Below are 9,726 nucleotides of genomic sequence, written 5' to 3'. Positions count from 1 at the left end.
TGAGATAGAGGAGAGCCATGACAAAGTGCGGTCTTGGAAACCAAGGCCTAACTCTCTGACTGTCACTCGACTTTTTACATGGACTCACTGGCTTCTGGTTTCACCCTCAGCCTTTTTAACTACCATGTATATACAGATTCTTCCCAAATCATCGTCTTCAGCATTGAATCCCTTTGAAATTTCAACTCATAAAATGTAGTGATTGTTGTGTACTGCACTGAGACAACACATAGGTACCTGTTCTAGTTATTCATTAATGCATAGCAAATCACTCATAAACCTACTGGCTTCAAACAATAACCATCATTTATTTTCTCTCACCGTTTCTATGGGTCAGGAACTCAGGATTGGCGTGGTTAGGCAATATTTGGCTTGGGATCTCTCGGATGGATGCAGATGGCTGGGGTTGAAATCATCTGAAATCTCACTCATTCACATAGCCTGACACCTGGGCTGGGAAGACTCAAACCATTGGTCCAGGTACATCTCATCAATCTCGGAGCCACACAATACACAATGCAATCGCAGAGTATGGCGTTTTCAAGCATAAACAAAGTCATATCCATCACCCTCCAACTCTCTGGGCTGGCACAGCCTAAGTATATACCAGAACTCAGTGGGTTGGAACCAGAACAGGGGTTGGTTTCCCAAATATGGGACAGAATCTTAGCAGACAGGACTGTATTATCCACATGTGTCTATCTCAGGCAGTCTGTCCTTCTGTAATGCTACTGCACCATAGCCAAAACTATTTGCCTCAATACCTAAAAGTCACTGCATACCCTATATGGCATATAATCAGCAAAATTCTCCATGTTGACAATCCCTGCAAGCATCTCTGTGAGCTTTGGATAGGATTGACATTACATGGCCATTCTATGTATCAGGGTTATCAGACATCCCAGTTTGCCAAAACAGACATCCCAGTTTTTAAACCTGCTGTCCCTTCTTAATTATTAACAGTGCCCCTTTCACTCATTCTCAAAAGTGTCCTGGTTAGAGGAAATGCAGATTATTCCTCCAGGAGGCAGCAGTCTGATGTGTTAAGAAATGGTATGAAAAGAATCAGCCTGTCATTGAGTGGGGAGAGGGGACACATCAGAGCCCAATGTATCCAATGTCAAAAGGGAATCCCAGGTAGACAGTAAAATATAAAGTAATCACAGTCATAGTAGTAATAAGTGAAGCATGCAGAAGCTCTCTGAAGGCATCTCCACTTACTTGATTCCCCTGATTAACCAGTGCTCTCCACTGACAACAGTACTGATGCCCAGGCTCCGCCACTCCTCGGGGCTAGAGGGCAGCTCTCCAAGATGCAGGCATACTTAGCAAAGAGTGAGCTGAGTTTGTTCCTGAACTTATTTATATTGGTAGTTGTCCTTAGAATTCTATTATCTAAAAAATTGCGGTAAATTATGGTCTTCATGAAAGAAAAAAAAAAGAATTCTTCAATCTAACTAGATGTGATGTAAATTGATGATTAAAAAAAAACATTGCCATTGAGTCGACTCCCACTTATAGCAACCCTATAGGACAGAGTAGAACTGCCCATTAGGGTTTCCAAGGAGCGGCCGGTGGATTTGAACTGCTGACCTTTTGGTCAGCAGCCAAACGCTTAAAAACTGAGCCACCAGGGTCCCGGTTGATGATAAAGGACTGCAAAAAAGCTTGACATTTGTTGGAAAGGCTTGATAAAGGCAAGTTGCTGGGTGTAAAATGAACAAACAAAAAATATTATTGGTTTGGATGTAGTAGATTTAGCTATAAAGGATTGGGGGAAATTAGGAAACTCTAGAAAGATTCTGTACTAAGCTTTCCTCACAAATACGAGGAAATTGTAAGTTGTGGTCACTTGGCATCTTTTGAAAACCCCTCCTAGGTTTGGAGAATTTCCCTCCTTAAAGTAAAAGCCAGAATTTATTCTCCCGGCCTCCCTTGCAGCTGGGTAGCAGGCACGTGACTTGGGCTCTGTCAATCAGGATTTAAGCTTGAAAGTAAGTGGGGGTCTTGGGGAAATTGGGTTTGAGGGTGGGTGGTGGCAGAGGGATCTACGCTTCTGGGAGGGAACAATGGCAGAACTTTTGGTGTTCAATGTCCACGTTTCGTGGTGCAAGCCATGGTATCCGTCCCAAATGGCGGTGGCAGTGGGCCTTCACTGGGGGAGCCTTTGTGATGTGATTTAGACACTGGTCCTAGCTGCATAACCCCCAAGCCTGACTTGCTGCCTTGCCAGAGATTCTATGAGCCTCCAAAAACCACTTAAGATATTCCATTTCTGGAAATTGTAGATGATGCATCATGGGTGCTGTTTAACCAATAGAGACATTAGGGAACTCCAGTCAGCAGACCAATCCCCAAAGACAGGGCCTTGGTCCTATATCAGAAAGTCTATGAATGAATATATATTTATGTTTTAACTTAAATGATTAAGTCATAAATGTCCAATTTATCTTGATTCCTGAATTTAACTGACATTTTTGGTGACTAATCAATTGTGTTGCATAAGAAGGGTGACATAGAATCCCATTCCATCCCATCTTTCCCTGAGAAGAGACAACATGCTCTGTAAGTCACATTTTCTCTGACTGGGCTTAGGTTCCCTATACCCTTGCTTCCTTGGCCCTATTCCTCAGCATCATTCTATTTGGCCACTGGCAGGTCCAGCCAGTTCTAATGTGCCTCTATTCACTCTATTCATTCGACAAATATTTATTGAACACAGGTGGGTCCCCCTCCCTGACCCAACAAAGGATGTCTGTTCCTCAGACAGGATCCTAGCCTTACTGGGCCCTGGGCAACTAGCAATGGTGAGTGGTCATTCCTTGAAGTAACCTGAGGAGGTACTATGGGGAAAAGACATTGTGTTCTAGAAAAGGACGGAACCATGGGAGGCTGCAGCTTGCTCCTGCCTCAGGGCCTTTGCTCTTGGCAGCAAGGGAAAGATGCGTGGTTGACATTGGGCATTGTCCAGCACCCTGTGTGCCCGAAGAAAGGTATCTCTGATGTCCCATCACCCACCCTCTGTCTCTGGCTTTCCCCCTGCCTTCTGTTCTGGGGAGCTTCTCCCCAGCCTTATCTCTCTCCTCCAGGAGCTGCCCCACCTCCACCACACTCTGAGAACAGCAAGAAGTTGCTGAGGTGTGTCTGGTTCTTCCTGTACTTACACAGCTTGCTCTCAGTCATGAGGGCAATGCCGTAGGGGGCACACAGGAAGGGCTTCTTGCCTGCGTGGGAGTGGACATGTTTCTCCAAAATGCTGGGCTTCAGGCCATCCTGGTGAGGATCAGTCCACCTTTCTGGGGCTTCCCAGGCCCGACAACAGGACAGACAGAATGCCCACAACGTCCACAGTCAGCATTGGGGCTGGTGGTTTTCTCAGGTGGGCAGGGCTGGGCCCCTTGGGCTGCAGCAGGGGACTTAAGGGCATGCTGTCCCCATCCAAGATGCCTATCGCTAGGGGAGTGGGTGGCTGGAGGCTCCCAGGAGGCACTGTGTGGTAGAGGAGGATGGCCAGGGCCTTCAAGGACATGGTGGATGCCAGGCCCTGCTCCAGTGGCAAGATAATGGGGCCCAAGGTCAGGAGGATGAGGCTTGCCCACCTTGGGCTCTAGGGACTGAAAGCAGGAGCTACCTGGTCCCTGGCAGGCAGGGCAGAGCAAGTGGGTTCTAGTGCCTCCATTCTGTGTCATTTAGGGCAGCCCAGGATACTAGGGAACCAAGCAACAATCAAATGTTACCATGGGCACCTGTCTTCTCTCATTCTACAATAAACTCTTACCACAGGCTGGACATTTACATCACCCCAGGAAAGTCTTACAACAATCCCCCCCCCCCCCGCAAAGTACTATTACCTCCATATGAGAAGAGAGGAAACTGAGGCTCAGAGAGTTGACTTGCCATGGAGCTGCAGAGCCAAGATTCAGATGTCAATCTGTTTTAATCCAGGTTCTTATTTAATACATCCAAAGTGAACAGTAGATTCTCACCCTCTATATGGGCTCCACAGCAGGCTTGCCACTGGCAAGTCTCCAGCACCTGGCACAGTGCCTGGTATAGAAGAGACACTCAAAGAGTGTATTGACAGCATGAGGAAAAGTCATGAAACTAGCCCAAGGTCCACAGTGATTCAGTGCATTTGGGGCAAGTCCCTTGCATTCTCTGGGCTCCATTTCCAGATCTGTTAAATGAGCAGGTGTGCAATTGATTACTTTTGTATGGTGTGGCCTTCCTAGCCATGGTCTTGTAACTCCCACTCAGGTGACTGGGCAGGACTGTGTGATAAGGTAATTGTGGCTCACCAAGAGGATTGGTCATAAGATTTTCATTGGCTAATTCTTCTCAGAAGTAGATTGCCGGATCCTTCTTCCTAGTCTGTCTTAGTCTGGAAGCTCAGCTGAAACCTGTCCACCTGACCCTGCTGGTATTTGAATATCGGTGGCATAGCTTCCAGCATCACAGGAACACACAAGTCCCCAGAGTATGACAAACTGACACATGGCCAATGAAAACCTTATGAATAGCAGCAGAACATTGTAATGGATTGAATTGTGTCCACCCCAAATATGTGCCAACTTGGTTAGGCCATGATTCCTAGTATTGTGTGATTGCCTTTCATTTTGTGATTTTTCTATGTGTTATAAATCATAAACTCTGCCTGTGGTTAAAAAGGATTAGGGTGGGATGTAACACCCTTGCTCAGGCCACATCCCTGATCCAATGTAAAGGGAGTTTCCCTGGGGTGTGGCCTGCACCACCTTTTATCTTATAAGAGATAAAAGGAAAGGGAAGCAAGCAGAGAGTTCGGAAACCTCATACTACTAAGAAAGCAGTGCTGGAGCAGAACATGTCCTTTGGATCTGAGGTTCCTGCGCTGAGATGCTCCCAGACCAAGGAAGACTGATGACAAGGACCTTCCTCCAGAGCTGACAGAGAGAGAAAGCCTTCCCCTGGAGCTGGCACCCTGAATTCGGACTTCTAGCCTACTGGACTGTGAGAGAATAAACTTCTCTTTGTTAAAGCCATCCACTTGTGGTATTTCTGTTATAGCAGTACTAGATGACCAAGACAAACATTGTCTGATATAGTGCCAGAAGATGAGCCCCTCAGGTTGGAAGGCACGCAAAATGTGACTGGGAAAGAGCTGCTTCCTCAAGGTCAACCTTAATGACGTGAATGGAGTCAAGCTTCCAGGACTTTTATTTGCTCATGTGCACAACCCAAAATGAGAAAAAACAGCTACAAATATCCATTAATTATCTGAACCTGGAATATACGAAGTATGAATCTAGGAAAATTGGAAATCATCAGAAATGAAATGGGACACATAAAGATCAATATCCTAGGCATTAGTGAGCTCAAATGTACTGGGGCTGGTCATTTTGAATCGGACAATCATATGGTCTACTATGCTAGGAACAACAACGTGAAGAGGAATGGCGTTGCATTCATTGTCAAAAAGAACATTCCAGATCTATCCTGAAGTATAATGCTGTCAATGATAGGATAATATCCATACACCTACAAGGAAGACCAGTTAATATGACTACTATTCAAATTTACACACCAACCACTAAGGCCAAAGATGAACAAATTGAAGACTTTTACCAACTTCTGCAGTCTGAAATTGATCAAACATGCAATCAGGATGCACTGATAACTACTGGTGATTGGAATTCGAAAGTTGGAGACAAAGAAGAAGGATCAGTAGTTGGAAAATAGGGCCTTGGGGATAGAAACGATGCTGGAGATCACATGATTGAGTTTTGCAAGACCAACGACTTCTTCATTGCAAGTACATTTTTCACCAACATAAACTATACACATGGACCTCTCCAAAATACACAGGAATCACATCGACTACATACTTTCTTGGGGAACTCTCTCTGGACAATGCACCTCTTATTTTCAGTGGTATAACTCACTCATCTATGCCAAGAAATTTGGAAGACAGCTACCTGGCCAACCAACTGGAAGAGATCCATATTTATGCCTATTCCCAAGAAAGGTGATCCAACTGAATGGGGAAATTATCGAACAATATCACATGCAAGCAAAATTTTGCTGAAGATCACTCAAAAGTGGCTGCAAGCAGTATATCAACAGGGAACTGCCAGAAATTCAGGCCAGATTCAGAAGAGGACTTGGCACCAGGGGTGTCATTGCTGATGTCAGATGGATCCTGGCTGAAAGCAGAGAATACCAGAAAGATGTTTACCTGTGTCTTATTGACTATGCAAAGGCATTTAACCGTGTGGATCATAACAAATTATGGATAACATTGCAGAGAATGGAAATTCCGGAACACTTAATTGTGCTCATGAGGAACCTGTACATGGATCAAGAGGCAGTTGTTCAAACAGAACGAGGGGATACTACATGGTTTAAAGTCAAGAAAGGTGTGTGTCAGGGTTGTATCCTTTCACCATACCTATTCAATCTGTATTCTGGGCAAATAATCTGAGAAACTGGACTATATGAAGAAGAACGGGGCATCAAGACTGAAGGAAGACTCATTAACAACCTAACTTACGCAGATGACGCAATCTTCCTTGCTGAAAGTGAAGAGGACTTGGAGCACTTACTGGTGAAGATCAAAGACCACAGCTTTCAGTATGGATTACACCTCACCATAAACAAAACAAAGATTCTCACAACTGGACCAATAAGCAACAGCATGATAAACAGAGAAAAGACTGAAGTTGTCAAGGATTTCATTTTACTTGGATCCACAATCAACACCATGGAAGCAGCAGTCAAGAAATCAGAAGACACATTGCATTGGGCAAATCTGCTGCAAAGGACCTCTTTAAGTGTTGAAAAGCAAAGATGTCACTTTGAAGACTAAGACACACCTGACCCAAACCATGGTGTTTTCAATCGCCTCATATGCCTGCAAAAGCGGGACAATGAATAAGGAAGACCGAAGAAGAATTGATGCCTTTGAACTGTGGTGTTGGCAAAGAATATTGAATATACCATGGATTGCCAAAAGAATGAACAAATCTGTCTTGGAAGAAGTACGACCAGAATAAGAATAGAAGCAAGAATGGCAAGACTATGTCTCACATACTTTGGACATGCTATCAGGAGGGATCAGTCTCTGGAGAAGGACATCATGCTTGGTAAAACAGAGGGTCTGCGAAAAAGAGGAGGCCGTCAATGAGATGGATTTACACAGTGGCTGCAACAATGGGCTCAAGCATAGCAACAGTTGTGAGCATGGTGCAGGACCAGGCAGTGTTTCATTCTGTTGTGCATAGGGTCGCTATGAGTCGAAACTGACTCGAAGGCACCTAACAACAACAACAACAAGGGGATTGGTCAGTTTTGCCTTGAAGGAGAGCTAACTCCAGAGAAGAGAGGAGGATCCTACTACCACCAAGGAAGAACAGCCAGGAGCGGAGAGCACGTCCTTTGTACCTGGGATCCCTGTGCTGAGAAGCTCCTGGAAGCAGGAGACTGAGAGAGAGAGCAAGCTGTAACCCTGAAGATGGTGAGAAGTGGTGGCAGGAGAGACCTGGCAGTAGAGACCCGGCAGCAGGAGCCGTCACAGTGGGCTTCCAGGCCCACGGAGAGAGAAAGCTGAGTGCCTTTGGGGAGAGACCTAGGGCCAGGGAGAGGGGTGCCTGCAAGCACGGCTGGGAAGAGCCTATCCTGATAGAAGAACTGTATCCTGAGTTTTCCTGAGCCTGAATTGTAACTGTTATTTCCCTTATAAGCCCCATAATCTTGAGTATGGTCTGTGAGTTCTGTGTGGCCATTGCAATGAATATCTAACCCAGCAGAGAAGTAGAGAGTGCCGTGGGAGGGACAGTTGGTGTCAGAATTGGTAAAGATGGTGGAGAGAGGAGGCATGTCTGACCCCTGCCTCATAGGAATCAGCCTTGGCCTGTTGGTCTTGGTTCTCCTTCCCCCTTGTGAAGTTAGAGGAGGTCGGATGCTGCCCTCATGCTGTTTTTACAGCAGGGAACTAGCACAATCCTAGGGCATTTCCCACTCTGGTGTTCTGAGCCTCTGCCCCTGGATGTAGGTGACTAGAAAGAAAACTGATGCAGGGGAAAGGAACAGCTTTGGGGTCAGGCTCTGGAGTCTACTTGAAGGCGGGGTTTCTGAAGCCCCTCTAGCTACAGGCAGGGCAGAATTGGCTCCCTCCAAGCCAGGGATAAAGGGGCCCTGGTGACATAGTGGTTAAAGCTCTTGGCTACTAAGTGAAAGGTTAGTGGTTCGAACCCACCAGCCACTCTGCAGGAGAAAGATTTCAGCCTTGGAAACCCTATGGGGACAGTTCTACTCTGGCCTATAGGGGCGTCTATGACTCAGAATTAACTCGAAAGAAATGAGTTTGGTTTCTGGTTGGAGCCAGGGGGGCAGCTGGGCAAAAGCTGGGAAGCAGCAAGAGAGATCCAGTCATGCTCCTCAGGCCAACTGGAAAGGAAAGCCGGATGCAATGGGAACAAGTGAGACAGGGCCATGGCTAATGCTCTGAATCAGGGGTTCCCGCTCCCTTCTTGCTCAAGCACCCGTCATCCAGGAGCTCCCATAAACACACTTCACCCCACATCCCAGCTCAGCTCCTGAGAAACAGCTGGCTCATACCAGCTCATACCAACTCACACCATACCATAAAGGCTCTTACTGGCCCATACAGGTTTATACCGGTTCATAAAAGCCGACTGTTAAGTTTTTAGGAATTTTTCAAGCTGGTTGTTAACAGAGCCATTATTGAAAATGAAATCAAGTCACACACAAATTATCTTTTTAAAAAAGGTACTAAATACTCAATGCTTATCATTTACTAATTATTTTATTATGTCTTACTTTTCCTTATGCTCTTGAGGTTTTTTTTTATATATATTGTATGATGAAATGCTGCTGTGCATTCTTTCCTAACTCTGCATTCGGTGACATCACGTTGATAGCTTGAAATCAGCCATGGTGATATTTACACCATGGAAATTGGCAAAAGCTACAAATCAGGCTTTTTCTTTTCCCGGCAAGCTGGTTGTTCACCATTTACCAGCAGATTCCTGGGGACAAAGGGAAGGCAGATAAGGCCATCTCAACCATCCTCTGTTCCTACAACCAACATCTATCTAGCATTCTGGATTTTGCAGCACCATGCCACTTTCAAGGAGCCCTGGTGGCACAGTGGTTAAGCACTGGGTGGCTATCCGAAAGGTCGACGATTCAAATCCACCAGCCACTCTATGGGAGAAAGATATGGCAGTCTGCTTCCCGAAAGATTTACAGCCTTGGCAACCCTGTGGGGGCAGTTCTACTCTGTCTTACAGGGTCACTATGAGTCGGAATCAACTCAACGGCAGTGGGTTTGGTTTTTCAGTTTATGCCTGCTGCAAAGCCCCCTCTGCCTCAAAAAATAGGAGACCTTATATAATTGTAAAGGAAAATTTTTTCTTAAATAGAAATCTGTTTTTTTATTGTGCTTTAAGCGAAAGTTTACAAATCAAGTCAGTCTGTCACACAAAAACTGAAATACACCTTGCTACATACTCCCAATTGCTCTCCCCCTAATGAGACAGCCCGCTCCCTCCTTCCACTCTCTCTTTTCATGTCCATTTCACCAGCTTCTAACCCCCTCCACCCTCCCATCTCCCCTCCAGGCAGGAGATGCCAACATAGTTTCAAGTGTCCACCTGATCCAAGAAGCTCACTCCTCACTAGCATCCCTCTGCAACACATTGTCTAGTCCAATTCCTGTCTGAAGAG

Source organism: Elephas maximus, chromosome X (assembly GCF_024166365.1).
Source record: "Elephas maximus indicus isolate mEleMax1 chromosome X, mEleMax1 primary haplotype, whole genome shotgun sequence".
NCBI classification, from domain to species: Eukaryota; Metazoa; Chordata; class Mammalia; order Proboscidea; family Elephantidae; genus Elephas; species Elephas maximus.
The sequence above is the reverse complement of the archived record's forward strand: the minus strand, read 5'-3'. Positions refer to the sequence as shown.